This window comes from Diaphorina citri, unplaced genomic scaffold (assembly GCF_000475195.1).
Source record: "Diaphorina citri unplaced genomic scaffold, Diaci psyllid genome assembly version 1.1 scaffold199, whole genome shotgun sequence".
In the NCBI taxonomy this organism is placed as follows: Eukaryota; Metazoa; Arthropoda; class Insecta; order Hemiptera; family Psyllidae; genus Diaphorina; species Diaphorina citri.
In genome coordinates this window covers 162,569-184,363 of record NW_007377636.1, presented here as the reverse complement: position 1 = coordinate 184,363, position 21,795 = coordinate 162,569, and the positions used below count along the sequence as shown (strand labels likewise).

Below are 21,795 nucleotides of genomic sequence, written 5' to 3'. Positions count from 1 at the left end.
ACAACACTACTTTTATGAGAAATATTTTTACACATGAATAGGAGCATAGCTGCATAAGAATAATTAACTCTCCAGCACACATCACGAAGGAGCTGCGAGCTTTCTTGCCTCCATACACAATCAGACTGTTCACTCACATCAACCCTTTTTCTTGTGTTCATCACACATGTAATAAGAGAAAAAATGAATAAGAAGGAGGTGGAGGAGTGGCCAATGAAGGAGTCGTAACAAAAGACTTTCTGAGCTTTCTTGCCTCCATACACAATCAGACTGTTCACTCACATCAACCCTTTTTCTTGTGTTCATCACACATGTAATAAGAGAAAAAAATGAATAAGAAGGAGGTGGAGGAGTGGGCAATGAAGGAGTCGTAACAAAAGACTTTCTCCCCCCTCGGGGAGGTGTGCTGGCTGGAAGTCTTTTGACGATTCACTCCTATGACATAGTAATGATAATAATACTAATATGTGAGATTCCCTTGTCACCATCCCCATGTATGGAGGCGTCTTAATAACGGAACGCCGGAAACAATGCTAATATATGTAACACGCAGGGCGTCTCGTGTGACGTCACAAATTTCAGCACGGGGACCAACAAGGCCATTGAATAGAATCACGGCACATGAACATATCATTCAGTAATCACGTAATCAGTATGCATTTTTATGAAGTCATTATGTATTATCTTATTTTTCAGTGAATCAGTAGATAAATAATTGTCTATAATATTCCTGATTGAAGTTCTGAAGAAATACAACATGTAGGTAAACAGGATTATTGAGCCCTGATTATTGCGTCCCATAAATCTTTTGTTTAGGCCGGAATGAAAGTTGCAATTTCAGAAGAACTTGATTTTCAGTAAAATTGCTTTTCTTCTTGTACAACTTTCAATTGCATGAGTTTGGACATTCTTTTGACAACTGACGTTAGACTATTGTGAAACTCTTTCAATCTTTCCACACAAAAATAGTGCAAAGAATTCAAAAGTCTGGAGAGATTTCTCCGACTATCCTTCCCTCTAATGAAGATAGCCGGCTCCCATCCTTTCCTCCCTAATTGATCAATTAAGAAACCACGCAGTTATATTTTCTTCTTTTCTTCGCAGAGTCTTTGCTAATAACGCGCGAAATGTCTCGTGTATGTATATGTTTATGCATGAACATGGCTGTGTTCTTTCTTTATTATGTGTGTGTATGTTCTTTATTTCCCACACCATTGCATTGCATTGTCTCTTGGTGTTTTTGCCTTTCTTTCAAGATGTTTTTTTTTTTAATTTCTTTTTGTTGGCTTTGATATGATGCAGAAAACAGCAACTACTCGTATATGCTGGCTGATTACTACCAGGAGCTATTTTGCCAATTTGCAAAATATTCATTTTCTTTCTGCTCCTTGCTGCATCCAGATGAGTAACAATGTGAATCTTGAAGAACGTACATATTTTCCCATGATATCTTTGGTTCCTTATACGTATTCCAGATATGTCTGTTATCATTATTTTATTTGATTCGTTTTCCAAATCTTGACGCAAGGACACAACACATAATATTCTTAATCACGTAATCAGTATGCATTTTTATGAAGTCATTATGTATTATCTTATTTTTCAGTGAATCAGTAGATAAATAATTGTCTATAATTTTCCTGATTGAAGTTCTGAAGAAATGCAACATGTAGGTAAACAGGATTATCGAGCCCTGATTATTGCGTCCCATAAATCTTTTGTTTAGGCCGTAATGAAAGTTGCAATTTCAGAAGAACTTGATTTTCAGTAAAATTGCTTACTTTTCTTGTACAACTTTCAACCCTTCCATTCCCCACAGAACACAAGCTCGAGCCGCCATCTTGAATTGCAATTTGTTGCAGTTATATTTTCTTCTTTTCTTCGCAGAGTCTTTGCTAATAACGCGCGAAATGTCTCGTGTATGTATATGTTTATGCATGAACATGACTGTGTTCTTTCTTTATTATGTGTGTGTATGTTCTTTATTTCCCACACCATTGCATTGAATTGTCTCTTGGTGTTTTTGCCTTTCTTTCAAGATGTTTTTTTTTTTAATTTCTTTTTGTTGGCTTTGATATGATGCAGAAAACAGCAACTACTCGTATATGCTGGCTGATTACTACCAGGGGCTATTTTGCCAATTTGCAAAATATTCATTTTCTTTCTGTTCTGCTCCTTGCTGCATCCAGATGAGTAACAATGTGAATCTTGAAGAATGTACATATTTTTCCATGATATCTTTGGTTCCTTATACGTATTCCAGATATGTCTGTTATCATTATTTTATTTGATTCGTTTTCCAAGTCTTGACGCAAGGACACAACACATAATTCACATTTCATCTTTACATACGAGTGCAATCCATCAACTTATCGATATACAGAGATGAAAATGATACAGGCACTAATTTACATCGCGTTAAGTGGAGGGTGTCTGCAGGCTCCGAAGGCAGACCATCAAGTAAAATGTACAGGGATGAATAAGAGGAAGAAAGCCGTATTTACTCCCATTCTCTTACGAAAAGGGGTGATAGACACAAGAGAAAGTTTGGGACGGGGGAATACATTTAAGAATGTGGTAGAAAGACTTGAGAGTAAGTTTGAGAAGAATGTATTTTCATTTTTAAAGGGTGATTTTTTCTAGAAGAAAAAAACGCACTTGTTTTGGTGTTCTTACCGGCACACATCTTACTCCGAAAAGGGGTGATAGACACAAGAGAAAGTTTGGGACGGGGGAATACATTTAAGAATGTGGTAGAAAGACTTGAGAGTAAGTTTGAGAAAAATGTATTTTCATTTTTTAAAGGGTGATTTTTTCAAGAAGAAAAAAAAACGCACTTGTTTTGGTGTTCTTACCGGCACACATCTTACTCCTTATTCTTTATGAAGAAATTTTGACATCTGTAGGTATGAGTCTCCTAAAAATATAGGCTTTTACTTTATTTCACCGTGTAAAAATCATCAAAATAAGAGCATGTAGTATTTTGGAGCTCATTATTACATACGTACTAATAATAAGCTCCAAATTATTTACATGATTCCACAATACTTCACAATTTTTCGGTCACAAAACTGCACGATCTCGAGGAAGCAACAAGTACCGAAGAAAAAAGAGTGAAGAGTGAAAATCTTGGAACAAAAAAATCAACGTTAGGGTAGGCACTGGCGTGTACTCTCTGGAAAAAGAAAAGGAAAATGGAGGAGTTTGTTCAAAAGAAAAGCGGGAGAAAAATGGCTTGAAGAAAATTCACATTGGGGAAGGTTGTTTCTCTCTATGTGTCTTGGTTCAAGTGCCTCCCTCACCATTTTCCGGATAGGAGGGAGTTGTGATGAATGTGATCCGAATACGGGAATTAAGTGAGAGGCAATTCCATAGAAACTGCTCGCTATTTGCCTCGGAGGGGGTGCGTAATTTTCGAGCTCTGTTGTTTTGCTAATCATTTTAGCGCTAATTATTATTTCTTATTGAATGAAGCGTAAGTCAGGGTACAGATTGAATCTTATGTTCGGATATGGTTATTCAGGGAGGTTAATTTTCATACTTTGGTCTTATAACTCTATACGTTCATGCAAGAGGCGAGGTACGTAGAAGTGGTTTGTGCGTTTTGGGCATTTATATTCAAAGAATTCAAACATATCTACCGGTATTTGTGTATGAAAAGGCCAAGAAATTATATTGCTCTTTCTTTTAACTTTTAGCTCGATTACTTCTCTGATGTAGGGTTTCATTTTGACTGATTTTAATCCATGTCTCTCGGAAAAACATATCTACCGGTATTTGTGTATGAAAAGGCCAAGAAATTATATTGCTCTTTCTTTTAACTTTTAGCTCGATTACTTCTCTGATGCAGGGTTTCATTTTGACTGATTTTAATCCATGTCTCTCGGACAATCCACTCCGCGAGGCCATCATCATAAATATGGCTGTGCTAAACAATAATGAAACTGTTTGTCTCTGAATGTCGCTAAATTATATCGTGCCACAACCTTCGAGTTGAACAGAAGTAACTAGATCTAGATGTTTGCTCTGGTACACACGCAGGTCTATTTGCGGATGCCTATCACAAATAGTTCCGAGATGATTACAGACATATTCCTACAAGTGTTCGGTGCACTTGTTCAAACTCCGGATACCTCCGACTTCTAAGTCAGACCTGTCATTATCTTTTCTATTTGTAATAATTCCTACAAGTGTTCGGTGCACTTGTTCAAACTCCGGATACCTCCGACTTCTAAGTCAGACCTGTCATTATCTTTTCTATTTGTAATGTTGCTGTGAACATCGCGCTACCGCAAACCTTCGACTTGAAGGATGGAGAAGACTGTGTGGAGGAGTGGAATCTTTTCAAGATGCACGCAAAATCTAGTGTTTTATTTCCAATATATCACAATTTTATTCGTACCAAATTTTAATCCCGCAATAGAGTTTTATTTTATTTTTTTCCCCGCATACGCATAGTTTTTTTTTTGTTCGCTAGATTTTATTCTTTGTCGTTTTTTCGCATTTACCTATAGCCTCTTTATCACGCAAAATTTTAAAAACCTATTACCCTTGCCTTGGGAGCTTGGGACTTGAACTTGTAAATTGTGGAGATTTTAAAAGCTTAGAACCTACAGGTTCTAAGCTTACAAGCTGTACAATAATAAATTGTACAATTTAACTAAATTTATGTCTGTTTTTTTTCTGCCTGGTTTGCACCTCTTCTAAGCATAGGTACCTGAAATATAGCAATGCTACCTCTCCTTGAAATGTTAGTGTACTTCATAGGATAACATACGTTTCAATTGAATAATACTACTTGCTCGTATAGTGTTCAACTACTGTAGATATTGTATCTCCGGAAGAAGGTTTGGTTTAGTAAAGACAACATCCTCCAATCAGACATCACGATGAAGAAAGGATGAACATCCGCTCTGAACAAACCAATCCTGAGACAGAACCAGAATTTGCTGCTGATGATGATTATTATGATGAGCATTGGTACTCGTGACGAGATGATGCAAGAACAAGTTGTTTGGAATTTGAAATCAGTAGCCAAGGCTGTAAATTTGCGTGTTTCCGATTCTGATAATTATGGTTTAATTTGCTGACCTTTTCATAGCCTTTCTCACCTGAATAAAGCAAGAAGAAATATACGACACACTTCCAAGTTGTAAATGAAAGAAAATGAGGTGTTTAAACTGTAAGTTATCATAGGGGTTGAGCTGGTATAGAAGAGAATAAAAATGTTACTTTCCAGCGGAATTATCATCATCAAAATAACGAAATAGGAAAAATTATACCTCGGAAAAATAATAATGGGTTTGGAAGAACAACAATAAAAATTAATTTCAAAGTCCAGATGTACTTCTTGTTTTGAGGCGAAAGAAAAATGAAGAAGAGGGGGACGGAAAAACTGTTCAAGGTAGGGAGAACGTAGAGGATGAAAATCATTGAGAGGGGGGTTCGCGAGAACACAACTTAAACCCAATCACCTTCTCCAAGGGATCGAAAAAATGCCAGCTGTATCTTAAATTGTTCCTTTTGTCAAGGAGTCTCTGCCAAGTAGAGACGCGCTTTAAAGAGAGGGCTTTTGTAGAAAACTCTTTTCGGAAAAATTGAAGGGGGCTTCGGAAAAATCGATAATGTTTTATTGTGTTCAGGTCTTATTGAACGATAGTTTTTATCAGATGTGATTATAGCAATAATCAGTTTAGAGCTTGGAGCAAGAGATGTTGAGACTGATAAGTAGTTGCAAACACATAAGAGTATCAATTAGGAAAAAAAATCAGTGAAGCTTTGCTTCTTTGTCTCGGATACTTTTTCCTCATACTGTGAGTGCTTCGATGAAGAATAGAAAATAGATGGGAGGGAGTGATTGCAATCTCTATTAGCCCAAAAGCAGCCAGGCCACTCCAAGCACAAGTAAGATTCCTGATAACCATGTTTCTAAATTAGCCTGCGCTGTCTGAGCAGCTAATATAGGCTTCCTTGAAGTTTTCTTTGCGGGCTTGAAGATCCTTGATATGGATCGGTATATTAGCTCAAGTGTGTGAACGTATAGCAGCCGGAGAACATCCTCAAGTGGCAATATAATGGTGTTGAAATTACTTCTTCAATAGCTAAAGCGAGGTGATATAATCATTCGTATAGACTGCTATCACTTTATCAACATATTTGTCCACGTCTGAGATAAAATTTCAACGTTTCTCCAACGAGAGTGGTCCGGTAGATGCAATTACTTGCATTTTATATGACCAGGTTGGTTTCTCTCTTTCTTCTTTTCGTGTATTGGATTTATTTATTTTCTCTTTCTTTCAAAATGAAAAGATACTGTGCATTTTTATTTCTAGACTGCTTTCTTCTTTCTCTTCAGAGTTTTTCTCTGAGAATAGAAAGTTTTATTAGATATATCTCTTCTCCATTCAAAATGTAAATTTGTTGAATTTTTGATGAATGGGACACAAGATTTATTAATGGAGAAGTAAACTACTTTGCCTGTCATTTGAACGTTATGAAAAACGCTGAAACTTCTTCTTTATGTAATTTAGTTTCTTTGATCATAGATGTTTATTGGGTTATTTAATCGAAATATGGGTAGGAAATTTTAAAGTCAAGAAGAAGGCACATACATGAAGTAGCTACTTACAACTACTTCAACTCCTTGGGTGCTTTAAATTCCTTGGTACGTTTGCCTTGGGAGCTTGGGACTTGAACTTGTAGATTGTGAAGATTTTAAAAGCTTAGAACCTGTAAGCTGTACAATAATTGTACAATTTAACTAAATTTATGTCCGTTTTTTTTCTGCCTGGTTTGCACCTCTTCTAAGCATAAATTTGTAATATTTCCCCAATGGCAAGACACATGTCACCGCGGCTAAAACAAACAGAGAACACTTGTTACTTGGCACGGACTGCCTGGTTTGTTTTTCTAGACGTTCTCTCCAACGAGAGGAGAATGAGGAACGTTTTTGGGTGAAGTAGCTACTTACAACTACTTCAACTCCTTGCCTTGGGAGCTTGGGACTTGAACTTGTAAATTGTGGAGATTTTAAAAGCTTAGAACCTACAGGTTCTAAGCTTACAAGCTGTACAATAATAAATTGTACAATTTAACTAAATTTATGTCTGATTTGTTTTTCTAGACGTTCTCTCCAACGAGAGGAGAATGAGGAACGTTTTTGGGTGAAGTAGCTACTTACAACTACTTCAACTCCTTGGGTGCTTTAAATTCCTTGGTACGTTTGCCTTGGGAGCTTGGGACTTGAACTTGTAAATTGTGGAGATTTTAAAAGCTTAGAACCTGTAAGCTGTACAATAATTGTACAATTTAACCAAATTTATGTCCGATTTTTTTTCTGCCTGGTTTGCACCTCTTCTAAGCATAGGTACCTGAAATATAGCAATGCTACCTCTCCTTGAAATGTTAGTGTACTTCATAGGATAACATACGTTTCAATTGAATAATACTACTTGCTCGTATAGTGTTCAACTAGGTACTGTAGATATTGTATCTCCGGAAGAAGGTTTGGTTTAGTAAAGACAACATCCTCCAATCAGACATCACGATGAAGAAAGGATGAACATCCGCTCTGAACAAACCAATCCTGAGACAGAACCAGAATTTGCTGCTGCTGATGAGCTACCTCTCCTTGAAATGTTAGTGTACTTCATAGGATAACATACGTTTCAATTGAATAATACTACTTGCTCGTATAGTGTTCAACTACTGTAGATATTGTATCTCCGGAAGAAGGTTTGGTTTAGTAAAGACAACATCCTCCAATCAGACATCACGATGAAGAAAGGATGAACATCCGCTCTGAACAAACCAATCCTGAGACAGAACCAGAATTTGCTGCTGATGATGATTATTATGATGAGCATTGGTACTCGTGACGAGATGATGCAAGAACAAGTTGTTTGGAATTTGAAATCAGTAGCCAAGGCTGTAAATTTGCGTGTTTCCGATTCTGATAATTGTGGTTTAATTTGCTGACCTTTTCATAGCTTATCTCACCTGAATAAAGCAAGAAGAAATATACGACACACTTCCAAGTTGTAAATTAGATGATGCAAGAACAAGTTGTTTGGAATTTGAAATCAGTAGCCAAGGCTGTAAATTTGCGTGTTTCCGATTCTGATAATTGTGGTTTGATTTGCTGACCTTTTTATAGCCTATTTTATCTGAATAAAGCAAGAAGAAATATACGGCACACTTCCAAGTTGTAAATGAAAGAAAATGAGGTGTTTGAACTGTAAGTTATCATAGGGGTTGAGCTGGTAGAAGAGAATAAAAATGTTACTTTCCAGCGAAATTATCATCATCAAAATAATCGTGACGAGATGATGCAAGAACAAGTTGTTTGGAATTTGAAATCAGTAGCCAAGGCTGTAAATTTGCGTGTTTCCGATTCTGATAATTATGGTTTAATTTGCTGACCTTTTCATAGCCTTTCTCACCTGAATAAAGCAAGAAGAAATATACGACACACTTCCAAGTTGTAAATGAAAGAAAATGAGGTGTTTAAACTGTAAGTTATCATAGGGGTTGAGCTGGTATAGAAGAGAATAAAAATGTTACTTTCCAGCGGAATTATCATCATCAAAATAACGAAATAGGAAAAATTATACCTCGGAAAAATAATAATGGGTTTGGAAGAACAACAATAAAAATTAATTTTAAAGTCCAGATGTACTTCTTGTTTTGAGGCGAAAGAAAAATGAAGAAGAGGGGGACGGAAAAACTGTTCAAGGTAGGGAGAACGTAGAGGATGAAAATCATTGAGAGGGGGGTTCGCGAGATCAAAATAATGAAATAGGAAAAATTATACCTCGGAAAAATAATAATGGGTTTGGAAGAACAACAATAAAAATTAATTTCAAAGTCCAGATGTACTTCTTGTTTTGAGGCGAAAGAAAAATGAAGAAGAGGGGGACGGAAAAACTGTTCACGGTAGGGAGAACGTAGCGTAGAGGATGAAAATCATTGAGAGGGGGGTTCGCGAGGACACAACTTAAACCCAATCACCTTCTCCAAGGGATCGAAAAAATGCCAGCTGTATCTTAAATTGTTCCTTTTGTCAAGGAGTCTCTGCCAAGTAGAGACGCGCTTTAAAGAGAGGGCTTTTGTAGAAAACTCTTTTCGGAAAAATTGAAGGGGGCTTCGGAAAAATCGATAATGTTTTATTGTGTTCAGGTCTTATTGAACGATAGTTTTTATCAGATGTGATTATAGCAATAATCAGTTTAGAGCTTGGAGCAAGAGATGTTGAGACTGATAAGTAGTTGCAAACACATAAGAGTATCAATTAGGAAAAAAAATCAGTGAAGCTTTGCTTCTTTGTCTCGGATACTTTTTCCTCATACTGTGAGTGCTTCTTTCAATAGACCAAATGAAAAGGTGTGAATCAGAAACAAAAGACAAATAGCAAAGGCTGAGCTTGAAAGCTCTTCTTCATTGCTGTTTGCGTTTTTCTCGCTTGTTTGAAGAAGTTTCTTTAACATAATTTCACTTGAGAATTTCAATAGGTTTTGAGATTTATGGATCAAAAACAATATTTTGATGACTTTAAATAACTATGACATCTTTTAGCTTTTAGATAGTTTTTTTTAGGTACCTATATGATATTTCCTGAAAAGTACAACATTACTTATGAGTGCTTCGATGAAGAATAGAAAATAGATGGGAGGGAGTGATTGCAATCTCTATTAGCCCAAAAGCAGCCAGGCCACTCCAAGCACCAGTAAGATTCCTGATAACCATGTTTCTAAATTAGCCTGCGCTGTCTGAGTAGCTAATATAGGCTTCCTTGAAGTTTTCTTTGCGGGCTTGAAGATCCTTGATATGGATCGGTATATTAGCCCAAGTGTGTGAATTGAGTAGCTAATATAGGCTTCCTTGAAGTTTTCTTTGCGGGCTTGAAGATCCTTGATATGGATCGGTATATTAGCTCAAGTGTGTGAATGTATAGCAGCCGGAGAACATCCTCAAGTGGCAATATTATGGTGTTGAAATTACTTCTTCAATAGCTAAAGCGAGGTGATAATATGAGAGTCAGAGCCCATTAAAAAAAGCAAAAAACAAAACATAACCGTCCTTGAAGAAAATTGGCTCTCTTCAATAGAACTTTGGATCTTAGAGATAAGAAAACGAGTGGAGGGGGCATCCAGATATAATGCAAACATAAGATATGCTCTTCTTTTGTGAGTTTGTTTGCGCACTTCACAGCAATGTCCTGAGATGTCTTTATGTCTTAAACGGGGAAGTCTTGAAAGTAAATGCATAGCACAATGTAGAAGGGAGAAAATAAGTACTGATTTTCTTTAATCCTGATCGAATAAACTACGGGCTAAATAATTCCCGGAGGGACGGACCCAGCTTGTTTATCAACATATTTGTCCACGTCTGAGATAAAATTTCAACGTTTCTCCAACGAGAGTGGTCCGGTAGATGCAATTACTTGCATTTCACATGACCAGGTTGGTTTTTCAGGTTGTTCTAATTAATATCTACAATCATTTGAGTATACTTCCACAGCATGAGTGGAATGATTTCCTGCGATATTTTATTCCATTCCTGATGGTCTGAATAGATAGATGAGTTCACTTGGGTGGGAGCTTCCACATTCCTCCTGTATGTATTTTAATCGATTCAACTAATCTGATCTAGATGACACTCCTCCCAGATTCCATGGACCGTACGGTGCTTCCTCAAGGGTGAGCGATGTAGCCGCTGTAATATGCACTGATATGTGAAAAAAGTTTCTGACACTTCAGGTCAGTACATCAATGCAAGGTTGGTTTTTCAGGTTGTTCTAATTAATGTCTACAATCATTTGAGTACACTTCCACAGCATGAGTGAAATTATTTCCTGCGATATTTTATTCCATTTCTGATGGTCTGAATAGATAGATGAGTTCACTTGGGTGGGAGCTTCCACATTCCTCCTGTATGTATTTTAATCGATTCAACCAATCTGATCTAGATGACACTCCTCCCAGATTCCATGGACCGTACGGTACTTCCTCAAAGGTGAACCAAGTAGCAGCTGTAATTTGCACTGATTTGACGAAAGTTTTCTACATTTTAGGCCAATGCAAATATGTATGCAGCTAGGGGCAACGCAAAAACTCGATAGAGTGAGAAATCTTAAAACATGTATCTTACAGTAGACTTACAATCCAATATCTTACAATAGACTAACATAATTTTTCAAAGACATGCTTTTTTTTAATTTTGTTTCGATAAAATGATCACGCAATAATGATTAAGATTCTACTTTAAATTTGAAAAAATTACCCAAAATGCTGATTGCTCAGACAGAAGAGACCATGGGAGCTAAGTTCAGTGGAAAGGGCGAGGTCATAAAGACAGCAACCCGTGCTTACAAACCCAAGGTACCCTACCTTGAATGAACCATTAGTTAATTCCTAAGGGTTGCTTTTATTTTCCTATAAATTATTGTTTTTTCTCTCTAAATGTTGGTCAGAGCCCCACATTACCGTGTATGAGGGGGTTTCTAACGTTTCTCTCACATGTCTCATCTGAGAGCATCTCCCTCTTGTAACCAGGTGTGTTAAGTTCAAGAGACAGTTGGTACTGTGTGTTATCTGTCTTGACTCATGCAACGGTTCTTTTGTTTTTACAGTTTGCTTTTTCCGATACGTCATGTTTGGGTGTATTCTATTCAGGAGGTTATCAGCAATAGACAATCTAAGATATTTAGTAACGGTACTATTTTTGCAGAAAATTTTTATCAAGGAGGTATCTTTTGAACCCGAATGTCAGGTTCTTCGGATTATGCAACATCAAATGATTGATGATTTATCTATAGAATTTCTCTAGATTTTACAAACTATGCACGGTTGGTAGGTAGACGAATTATCTAATCATCTTTTGAGTTACTAATTATTTTCTACTATCCATCATACCTCAAAATAATATTTCGAAGAACATCAAGTCCTCCTACTTCTTCAGCAGAATTATTCATCTATTGATCTCCTATCCCAAGATTTCTTCTGAATCATAGCAAATACTAGACACTATCAAATGATTGATGATTTATCTATAGAATTTCTCTTGAATTTACAAACTATGCACGGTTGGTAGGGAGACGAATTATCTAATCATCTCTTGAGTTACTAATTATTTTCTACTATCCATCATACCTCAAAATAATATTTCGAAGAACATCAAGTCCTCCTACTTCTTCATCAGAATAATTCATCTCCTATCCAAAGATTTCGTCTGAATCATAGCAAATACTAGACATACTAACTTATGCTATAAAATAGTTTCTTTAAAACACCCACACAACTACTCTCATACCTCAAAATAATATTTCGAAGAACATCAAGTCCTCCTACTTCTTCAGCAGAATTATTCATCTATTGATCTCCTATCCCAAGATCTCTTCGGAATCATAGCAAATACTAGACACACTAACTTCTGCTATAAAATACTTTCTTTAAAACACCCACACAACTACTCAAACTAGATCACTCGAAACAATAACAGCTGTAGCATTATCAAACAAAACCATTTCGGTAATATGATCCTTGGAGAAAAAAAAAGGAAAAGAGAAGTTGAACTTTTTTAAAAAAATATAGAACAAATAACTATTCCTCTACCCTAGCTTTTATTCTTTTGAAAGAAAAATGACGGGTACCTTTTGTAAATGATTCCTTTAAATCATCTAAGATGAAGGTAATTTCTCCCCAATTCTCAATATGGTACCTGATACCTATACTGACCACAAAGTAATTGAATCTTGAATAGAAATGGACCAAGGAAAGATATTATTTCTAATTTCTTTTATAAACAATTTCTGTGATGATAATAATTACGAGTCCCCCCACAAACCCCAAGTTCAAAGGCTCTGAAATTGAAAGTGGTTTACAAGAAGCAGATGAGGGCAGATTTGGTCTAGAAAATTTATCTTGGAAATAATAACTTCTTGTTCCTCAAAAAATACAATGATTATTATAGTAGAAGCATTGCACTGCAATTCTTTTTCGATGAAAAAAGTACCTGTTTACAAGAAGCAGATGAGGGCAGATTTGGTCTAGAAAATTTATCTTGGAAATAATAACTTCTTGTTCCTCAAAAAATACAATGATTCTCATGGTAGAAGCATTGCACTGCAATTCTTTTTCGATGAAAAAAGTACCAAATTGAAAGTGGTTTACAAGAAGCAGATGAGGGCAGATTTGGTCTAGAAAATTTATCTTGGAAATAATAACTTCTTGTTCCTCAAAAATACAATGATTATTATAGTAGAAGCATTGCACTGCGATTCTTTATCCATCACAAAAGTACCACATTACAAGTATTTAGGGGGGGTGATTGAATAATGAATATTTTACAAAGGATTGGGGTAATGTGTGAAGAAGCTTCCGATCTTTTGGTCTAGAAAATTTATCTTGGAAATAATAACTTCTTGTTCCTCAAAAAATACAATGAATTTTATGGTAGAAGCATTGCACTGTGATTCTTTATCTATCACAAAAGTACCACATTACAAGTATTTAGGGGGTGATTGAATAATGAATATTTTACAAAGGATTGGGGTAATGTGTGAAGAAAACAATGTAGAAGGGAGAAAACGTTTAGAAGGGAAACCTTTGACTTCAGGTGTTGGATAATGTGGCTCGAAGAAATGTATACGACTCACAATGCCAGAAGTTCCTGTAAGAAACAGTTGAAAAGCTATAAATTAATTAAATATTCATCCACGTACTTTGGAAATTATTTATTTGTAAAACACAATGTAGAAGGGAGAAAACGTTTAGAAGGGAAACCTTTGACTTCAGGTGTTGGATAATGTGGCTCGAAGAAATGTATACGACTCACCAATGCCAGAAGATCCTGTAAGAAACAGTTGAAAAGCTATAAATTCATTAAATACTCATCCACGTACTTTGGAAATTCTTTATTTGTAAAAGTTTATCAACATATTTGTCCACGTCTGAGATAAAATTTCAACGTTTCTCCAACGAGAGTGGTCCGGTAGATGCAATTACTTGCATTTCATATGACCAGGTTGTTGTAAAACCTATTAGACGTCCCGATGCCCTATTAGACACATTATCTCAAAAATCTACTAAGTTCAAGAATGAGACTCAGAGAATTAGATATCTAGCTAATCTCAACCCCCAAATTCTTACAGAGAAAATAAAGTCATTCACACTTGTAAAACCTATTAGACGTCCCGATGCCCTATTAGACACATTATCTCAAAAATCTACTAAGTTCAAGAATGAGACTCAGAGAATTAGGCATCTAGCTAATCTCAACCCCCAAATTCTTACAGAGAAAATAAAGTCATTCACAAGTTCGAAACAACCCATTGTTATTGTGTTCTTCAATCCAGTTGATGTAATCCACAATGAGCTTTCTAAGCAGACAACAAAGCTTAGGATTTCATTCTCCGTCCGTCTCGACGGAAGAGAAAACAAAAAAGAAAAACTGGAAAGAGTAGCTTTTTTTCAAAAGATGTAGCTTGAACAATGTTTACAAGTTCTCTAAGATACTGATCAGCAAGTAGTTCACAATGGAGGAATATGCTTCTCAAGTAGTACTTTCAGTCTTCTTCCTTTTCCAAGTACTTTTCAACTTCCTCTCTTTCTTCTCTTCGTGTATTGGATTTATTTATTTTCTCTTTCTTTCAAATTGAAAAGATACTGTGCATTTTTATTTCTAGACTGCTTTCTTCTTTCTCTTCAGAGTTTTTCTCTGAGAATAGAAAGTTTTATTAGGTATATCTCTTCTCCATTCAAAATGTAAATTTGTTGAATTTTTGATGAATGGGACAAAAGATTTATTATTGGACAAGTAAACTACTTTGCCTGTCATTTGAACGTTATGAAAAACGCTGAAACTTCTTCTTTATGTAATTTAGTTTCTTTGATCATGGATGTTTATTGGGTTATTCAATCGAAATATAGGTAGGTAATTTGAAAGTCAAGAAGAAGGCACATACATTTGGACAAGTAAACTACTTTGCCTGTCATTTGAACGTTATGAAAAACGCTGAAACTTCTTCTTTATGTAATTTAGTTTCTTTGATCATATATGTTTATTGGGTTATTTAATCGAAATATAGGTAGGTAATTTGAAAGTCAAGAAGAAGGCACATACAGAAATCGGGTATCCTGATCAAATGACAAGAAATATTGTGCAATAAATTCCACTCAATGAATGAATCTATCAATGTATTGACATTTGAAATAAGTAATTCAAAGAAGGTGCAATAGGTATTGATCAAGAAACCTATTTTGATCTATTTAGAAAACATGGATTTCCTTTTAAAAGAGACATTAATGAAAAGACATTTTCGAGTATTGCATGTCACCCAAATGTTACATCAGGGACAATCGAAAGATACTCGGGACTCAAAGCAAAAGATCAAATCTAATAAAGTCACTGAGTCCCTATTGACCAGGTGGGTCACAAAGTAGTTGATTTTTGGAAATTGTGGGTGCCCCCCTCCCAGACAGGACACTTAACTTCCGCACGTGATCTCTTTTTCCTCCCTCGAAATTTATTTAATTTATTTTTTAAACACAACATCATCTGCTAGGACACAATTTATTTCGGTTTACCTTTCTTTCTTGTTTGACAAATATTTGTGTTTTTATTTCTTTATTTAATGTGACATTAGTAGCGCATGGTCCCATGTTGTCCCCATTCGATCTTTGTTACCGATCAAGGCTTTCTTGACAAATATTTGTGTTTTTATTTCTTTATTTAATGTGACATTAGTAGCGCATGGTCCCATGTTGTCCCCATTCGATCTTTGTTACCCAAGGCTTTTAAGATCTTATTTTTTATATCAAAAGGTATAATGAGGGTGGACGGATATGACTGCTTTATCATATAGGAGTGCTAACAGGATTTTGTTAAAATGCCTCAGTATCTACATTGTTTATTTGTAGGTAGTTTATCTATCATTTAGATTTGTAGAGGTCTTGGCACTCTTGCCCTAATTTGGTCCGAATTTTTCTCAGGGAAAGTTGCCCTGCTTTTGGCTCATTTCTTGAATAAAGATATAAGAGTATTTTTGTCGAGCTTTTTGTTTCAACACATCTTTTAGCTTTTAACACATTATCATAACTATGCCTAAAAATATTAATTGCCTGTTAGGAAAAAAAGTCCCCAGTGCCGACATCCAGAACTATCTCTATTAATCCCTTAAACATATTAATTTCAAAACCTTAACCGAACCTATTAAATTCAAACTCTTAAAACAAAACCTCTAAAAAGAGACCGGTTGTGTTCAAAACAACAGCGGACTATTAAGAAGTGAAAAAAAGGTGTGCTAATAGAAAAGAAAAAAATATAAGGAGAAAAAAGTTTGATAAAATCTAAAGGAAGTTTCTAAGTTAAATAGGGGTGAAATTTAAGTCACTAAAAGGGAAGAAGAAGTCAAAAAGAAACATTAAGAAGTAGGAAGGGGGATGTGGGATGAGGGTGGTTAAGGAAACGCAACAGGTCTACCAAGAAACAAATCTTAAAACTTCACGAGGGTTTCAGATTATATCTCCCCCTCAAAATATTTTAACATTTTTATTATTATTAGGTTTTCTTAAATTGTTTATCCTCACTTTTTTCTTCTTTCAATTTTTGTCTTTTTATTGAGAATTTGTGAGATGTTTTTCTAGTCTGATTTTATGGCTTTTACTCAAACTGGATATCAGATGAATGAAAGTTCAACCTCGATGCTTTATGTTTTTCTCATGGACAAGCTGATACTTTTCATAATAACTTCTTGTTCCTCAAAAAATACAATGATTCTCATGGTAGAAGCATTGCACTGCAATTCTTTTTCGATGAAAAAAGTACCACACTACCAGAGGGTGAATATTTTACAAAAAGTTGGGGTAATTTGTGAAGAAGGCTTCGTTTAGCGAGGAAAACGAATTTTCGTATCCGAATAAATAATTTGTTGTACATGAGCAATGCCGTGTTTAAAGAAATCTTCACTATTACTAATGATTCTAATTAAACATTGAGGAAGATGTGAAGAAGGCCTCGTTTAGACTGCGCTGCGAGGGAAAACGCCTTTTCGCATGCGAATAAATAATTTCTTGTACATGAATAATGCTAATGCCGGGTTTAAAGAAATCTTCACTATCACTAATGATGCTGATGAAACATTGAGAAAGGTATGTGCTATCCTCAAGATACCAGCACACTTCATTTCACATTAGTATCGCTCGTTTGGGTACCAAAATGAATTGGGTTGCGGTCCACGCGACCCGAACCATCCATCATTTCGCTTTCATTTGGGCTACCTGTCCTGGCTCTGTTTTGATGTTACTGACCTTTGCTAGGGACCTATACACCACATGCCATGGACCTAATTGAAAGAAGAAAACTAGGTCTATCAATAGAATACAATGTTTCCTTTGGCCTTTCTTACAATATCTTTGTCTTTGATCGACTTCAAAACGAATGCTTCTTGTGCTCCATTGGTTGAATCTTTTGCTACGCCCGTGTTATGAACATTGCACTCTTTCTCAAGCTGCATGATGAGAAAAAGGAGAGTCTCTGAAACCCATTGGTTGAATCTTTTGCTACGCCCGTGTTATGAACATTGCACTCTTTCTCAAGCTGGATGATGAGAAAAAGGAGAGTCTCTGAAACAGAGCAAATGTCTTAGAAAATTGAAAGTCGCCATGTTGAATATTCTTCTCGAGTAGCAAAGAAAATGAGAGTCACCATTGGTTGAATCTTTTGCTACGCCCGTGTTATGAACATTGCACTCTTTCTCAAGCTGGATGATGAGAAAAAGGAGAGTCTCTGAAATAGGGCAAATGTCTTAGAAAATTGAAAGTCGCCATGTTGAATATTCTTCTCGAGTAGCAAAGAAAATGAGAGTCGAATCCTGGATATTGTCATCAAGGTGAAGAGGAATATGAATTTCTTCATTAAAGAAACCTAATCAATTGGAAGGAATGAGCCCAAAACCATGAAACCAAAAGGACTTCCGAACCCTTTTTAAGAAATGCCATGTGGCAGATTGCTATTTTTTGGTTATTGTTCAAAATTATTCCACATTTCCAATTTCTTTGAAATGTAGTCCTTGAAGATTTTTGACAGTATCAAGGTCGTTCCATATTTCACCCTTTTCTTATCATATTTTGCTTCTTCGCTTCAATATACGAAAGCTGTGAAAAGAAAGTTCTTCTTACCTTTTAAGATATCGGACATTTTTCCCTGGAGGTCCAACGTAGCGTGACAATTCTGTTTCGGTATTGAGTATCTCACCTGCAAGAAAAGTAATAGAAGAAATTTACAGGGTGGTCCAACGTAGCGTGACAATTCTGTTTCGGTATTGAGTATCTCACCTGCAAGAAAAGTAATAGAAGAAATTTACAGGCATACCGCATACCGTCCAAATGTTTAAAGTATAGTTGGCATCAATTCAAGAGCGGGATGAAGCTACTAGCATCCAGATAAATATTTAAAAGGGTGATTTTATTCAATTACCTACCTCAGTATAAAGTATAGTTGGCATCAATTCAAGAGCGGGATGAAGCTACTAGCATCCAGATAAATATTTAAAAGGGTGATTTTATTCAATTACCTCAGTGCACAAACAATGGCAGGTAATTTAGTTCTCTAATAGAGTATTTGCAATTTGAAATAGTTGTTGCTCTTCAATAGAGGAAACTTTGTGTGATACAATTGCAATTTCTTCCTTTGTAAAATTCTTAATCTTAAGAAATTTCTCTATCCTCAAAACTACCAAACCCCTTTCAAAATTTTTCGCAAAGGTCATAATCTGGCTCCTTTCTTTTGCATTTCTTCACCTTGCGTGTGGATCATCCTGGCTTTTGTGATCAGGGTGACCCTTTTCTCTCCTCCTTTGTGTGCTACTTTCTTTTGCTACTTTATCTTTTCTATTCTTCTTGCCATAATTTCTTTCCTTTTCCACAATACTCTTTCTAAACCAAATTAATGTATACCAAGTTATGACGGACGAGGTTTCGTGTGCTACTTTCTTTTGCTACTTTATCTTTTCTATTCTTCTTGCCATAATTTCTTTCCTTTTCCACAATACTCTTTCTAAACCAAATGTATACCAAGTTATGACGGACGAGGTTTCGGAATGAATAGTAGACCATCTGGGGAGTATCTCAAGGAAGAGATTGATTTTCATGATTGTATGGGACACAACTAATCTGATCTAGATGACACTCCTCCCAGATTCCATGGACCGTACGGTGCTTCCTCAAGGGTGAGCGATGTAGCCGCTGTAATATATGCACTGATATGTGACAAAAGTTTCTGACACTTCAGGTCAGTACATCAATGCAGCTAGGGCTGCTAGGGGCAACGCCAAAACTCAAAAGCGTAGAGGAAGCATAAGAAATATTATAATAACATTCTCAAAAGTGCAAAAAATCTTATATAGATATACATATTTTTTTTTTTTTTAATCTTATATGTACTTTTTTTTGTCTTCGATAGAATCATGATCAATAATGATTTAATACTTTAAATGATATTTGACAAACTTACCCAAATGCTGATAGTGCTCGGATAAAAGAGACCATGGGAGCGAAATTCAATGAAAAGGGCGAGGTCAGAAAGACATTAACTATTATAATAACATTCTCAAAAGTGCAAAAAATCTTATATATTATTATTATTATTATTTTAAAAATCTTATATGTACTTTTTTTGTCTTCGATAGAATCATGATCAATAATGATTTAATACTTTAAAGTTTAAATGATATTTGACAAACTTACCCAAATGCTGATAGTGCTCGGATAAAAGAGACCATGGGAGCGAAGTTCAATGAAAAGGGCGAGGTCAGAAAGACATTAACTACTTACCCGAGGAAACATTGGACGGTTCCCAACAGCAATTGGTTGTCACTATGTCGTATGTCTTGATTACATGATGGAACACATTCAGTCTATTGACCTTCCTCTGAGGAAGAACGGATGCTAACATATAGGACTATATGACTCTCCATACAATATTTATTCGGATCTACGGACCATCTCTTGCCAGAATCTGGGAGTTTCCTCCAACTCGCGGCAGCAGGAACAGTAATTCACACTTCCTCGCGTTCCAAATCTAAAAACCGAGCAAAACAACAACGACATTTCCTTTTTAGAAAAACTCCTCTAGTTCGGACTTCCTGTAGTTACAAAACTTAATTAACTCTTCGTAGACTTCCTCGCGTTCCAAATCTAAAAACCGAGCAAAACAACAACGACATTTCCTTTTTAGAAAAACTCCTCTAGTTCGGACTTCCTGTGTGGTTACAAAACTTAATTAACTCTTCGTAGTCTACAACTTCCTCGCGTTCCAAATCTAAAAACCGAGCAAAACAACAACGACATTTCCTTTTTAGAAAAACTCCTCTAGTTCGGACTTCCTGTGAGTTACAAAACTTAATTAACTCTTCGTAGTCTACATTATATGGAACATGGACTACATGGACGAGTACCATTAGTAGATAAGTACGTGTAGGTAATTATACATATTAGGTGGAATTGCATGTTGGGATACACGCTCGGTAACACCAGATTATAGTGGGTGTTTTGTGTAATTCAAGTTGCTTTCGATCCGGCTAAACTTTATTTTTGATTAACTTGGCCTACGAAGTTTAGAATTAACTATGATTCCCCAATATGCTAATGAATACACAATACTTATAATGAAATTTAAATTTCGAGCTTTTAAATAATAATAAAAAAAATTAAAAACACAAAGAAAAAAACTTAAAAGTAAAAGTAAAAGTACAAAGTGATTAGCACCCTCAGCATAACAGTACCACAACCCGTGCTTACAAACCCAAGGTACCCTACCTTGAATGAACCATTAGTTAATTCCTAAGGGTTGCTTTTATTTTCCTATAAATTATTGTTTTTTCTCTCTAAATGTTGGTCAGAGCCCCACATTACCGTGTATGAGGGGGTTTCTAACGTTTCTCTCACATGTCTCATCTGAGAGCATCTCCCTCTTGTAACCAGGTGTGTTAAGTTACGAGTACCATTATTAGATAAGTACGTGTAGGTAATTATACATATTAGGTGGAATTGCATGTTGGGATACACGCTCGGTAACACCAGAGAGATTATAGTGGGTGTTTTGTGCAATTCAAGTTGCTTTCGATCCGGCTAAACTTTATTTCTGATTAACTTGGCCTACGAAGTTTAGAATTAACTATGATTCCCCAAAATCAGCATTATGCTAATGAATACACAATACCTATGATGAAATTTAAATTTCGAGCTTTTAAATAATAATAAAAAAAAACTAACAACACAGAAAGAAAAAGCTTTGAGGATACATTGAATAATGAATGTAAATAAAATTTGCAGAGTACCTACAGACGGCAGCGTGGCACAAAACTTTCGCTTTTTAGGAAAATGAACATTTGTGGTTAAAAAAATACCAAAGATTTGAATGAAAGAAAACAATGTTTCAGCGAAATTTAGTGCACCTATGTACCTTTGTGCCAAAATTGGTGCAATAGGGGTACACATCTAATAGACGAAATTTACCAAAGAGACCTTTTTATATATTTTCTACGGCCATTTTGGAGAAAACCTAAACTAAGTTGGGGAAAAGATTTTGTCCAGAAAGATCCACCACTACATGTTATATCTACAAATGAAGAAGGTACCCGGGTAAACACGAAAAAGGATTTTTAAAATAATTAAAACAAAAACAGAACAGCACAAAGGCTTTTAAAAAATGATTTTCTTGAGAAATTATTTTTCCCCATATTTTTCGTTAAGTAAAAAAAAAAAAAAAAAAAAAAAAATCTCGGTGTGCCTGGGTTGC

At 35.7% G+C, this 21,795-nt stretch overlaps 1 protein-coding gene across 1 annotated transcript in view; it reads left to right on the top strand.

Moving 5' to 3' along the window:
* LOC103505849 (homeobox protein prospero) overlaps positions 1 to 21,795 on the top strand; it is a 102,417-nt gene that overhangs the window by 9,838 nt on the left and 70,784 nt on the right.